Source organism: Papaver somniferum, chromosome 11, assembly GCF_003573695.1.
Source record: "Papaver somniferum cultivar HN1 chromosome 11, ASM357369v1, whole genome shotgun sequence".
Classification (NCBI taxonomy): domain Eukaryota; kingdom Viridiplantae; phylum Streptophyta; class Magnoliopsida; order Ranunculales; family Papaveraceae; genus Papaver; species Papaver somniferum.
The window spans coordinates 5,972,791-5,975,768 of NC_039368.1; positions in this window are offsets into that span (position 1 = coordinate 5,972,791).

Below are 2,978 nucleotides of genomic sequence, written 5' to 3' on the forward strand. Positions count from 1 at the left end.
CAGCTGTTGAGCGGGTCTATTGTAGGACATTTTTCTGTACATTAATATATATATATGATCAGCTGTTGAGAGAGTCTAAAATATAAAAAAACTGAACGACATGACCAGCTGTTGAGCGGGTCTTTCTGATTATTTGTCTCGCTGTTTAGCAGACATATCTCTATATCACTATTTAGTGGATTGGTCTCGCTGTTTAGCAGACATCACCCTTTATCAAGATATTGAGCGCATATCTCTTATCTATCCATTGTTGAACGGATATGTCTCTCCATATCCAACTGTTGAGTGGATATTTATCCAGCTGTTGAGCGGGTACTTTTTTGTTTTGCTCGAGGACTAACAAAATGTAAGTGTGGGGGAATTTGATAAGTACGCAAGTGTGACGCCTTTTCACTCATAATTACTGTTTGTACCGTCAATAAATTGCCGGAAAGTATGCTAGCTAAAGCCCGTCTAGCCCGTTCAAAGAAGATTCCAGACGTTTCTAGAAATCTTGTTGCCCAAGTTGTTTGTGTATCAAGTTTATATCAGAATTAAGGTTACATAAACTACATAAATACAGGTATCCTATACCTAAGAGGATATGGAATTTTAGGTTAGTTAACCGGAGAAAACTCTTGTATCCTAAAATCAATAAAATATTTTTGTGTTCCTCCGTGGATGTTGGCAACACTTGCCGAACCACGTTAAATCTTTGTCTTCTCTATTTATTCTTTAATTCGATTCTTAACCCTAATTCACATAATCATCGTCAAATCATCGTGTTTAGTGCCTAGAAATAATTTTGGGTACAAACAATTACATTTGCTATGAATCATTTTTTGCTAATAAACCTGTTTTTATATATTTGTAGGTGTTTTTGGGAAATAAAGCTCAATGAACTAAAATGTGGAATTCCGCTCGTAAAATGGAGGAAATGAAGTGATTTACAATTTAATGGGCTAGGCCCAAAAGGAAGAAGATGGAGAATTATTTCTTTTGGTCCAATTATTTGGATATGGGAGTGTGGAAAGTGTGGAGCCCATTATGTCGACATCATTTACAAGATATTAAAAGGATATTTGGAGATATTTTATTTATAATGAAGAAAATAAAAGTGTTAAGTAAGAAATCTTCATGGAGTAATCGATGGGAGTTAAATATGTGAAGACTATGGAAAGAATATTATTTCTTATGATTGGAGTTAATAAAAAATAAATAATTCCTAAATAAAGAAAATTGTAAGTGCATGGGAATTATATTATTTGACACGTGTCACATTATTATTGGAGGATTTTGCATTGTCCTGACATGTGGCGTATTCTCATTAGGCGATGATGTGGAAGTGGTAAATAGAAAAGGAAAGTGGTTTCCTTTGAAAGTTATAAATACGCTGAGAAAAATAGTAGAATTTTTATTTCATTATTTTAATTTTCTTTTGTAATAATGGAGTAATTTCTCCACTGGGTTGAGGAAGAAGTCGGGTTATTATGTACAATATTCAGGTAATTTTTTAATAAAATATTCTTTTGAGCAATAATTGTTTTATTAATCTCTCTTCTATATGAGCTTCGTTCTTTATTTGTTTTGAATAGCCTTAGGTTGTTGATCTTTATAAGCGAAGGAGATTATAATGTTTTGGTTCACAACAAAAGTTGTAATATTTGTTTTAAAAGTAATATCTTCCAAGATGTATCGCTTGGGTCTCGATAGTCTTGAGTTATAACAATGGATATTTATTGAAGATTGCTTGGATGTTTTACATAATTAATCCGGTGGAATCCGAAAACCCTAATTTCCTTCAATTTGGTTATTTATAAAATTTTATTAGCGTTACTAATTAATCTTTTTAGCTTAATATTTATTAGAAATTGAAAGTAACAGAAATTTAGTCCGTGCGGATTGAACTGTACTTGCATATTGTCCGATAGACAGCCTTGCTCTTGCGGTACAAAATAAAATATCTCATCATATGCCTCAGTCGCGTCATTTCTTGTTGCTTTCTTGGTAGCGCCTTGGTCTGCTTCAACTGCTTGCTTCTTTAACTTCCTCAGTTCCTTCTCTCTCCGAACATGGCTTTCTAGATCCTTCTACACATCTTGTAAATTTATCTGCATATGGGGTGTGTCTTCGGTTGCTTGTTGTTTCTCTTTTTCATGCAACTAATCTATACTTCCTCCTTGTACAATCAGACTCTTTACTATGCCTCCACGTGCAATTTCTGCTACCTTATCCTCAAGGTTGAGCGGTTGATCAACTAGTTGATGCCCTAACGCGCCTGTGCTGGTATTTGTCTGGTATGTCATGATGGACAAGAGACGAGCCTCCGGGTGTGGGCCAAATGTTGAGAGGTAAAGATGATATAGGTCCTACACGTCCTAGTCACAACAATGACTACACCTTTTCCTAGAATAGTAAGAGAGAGAGTTTGCTTTCCATTGTACTATATTCCTTCTTTTATAGGCTTTTTCCAAAAGTTCTTCTTCTCATGGCATCATGATATCGTGCCACATGTCATTGGATCCCTCTTATTTACTATTGTTGCTACTCCTCCTAACATAACCTTTTAACTTCTCATTAATCCCTTTCCTGTCCTTTCTATTCTATAGACCTACGCTATTGGATATTGGCCTTAGCCCCAAGTTCCTATTTTCCTAATGGGCTTGCTATCTCCTTTGTGGATTCCCTAACCCTGCTAAGGGGTAACTATTTTCATGTATCAACAATCTCATAGTGTAATCAGGAATGATTTTTAGGGACCATGGTTTTTTTGAGGGGACCATGGTTTTATTAGGCCACCTTCCCTATAGTTATATGGGGTGTCCTAAAGTGTTGAAATGACTAACCTACCCTTAACCTAATTTAATTTAAAACCAACCTAATAACCACCTATATATATATAACCACCACCTCTTCCCACCACCACCGCCCACCACCGCCGATTACCACCACCACCACCTCCACCTCCGATTATCACCACCACCAACCACCGATTACCA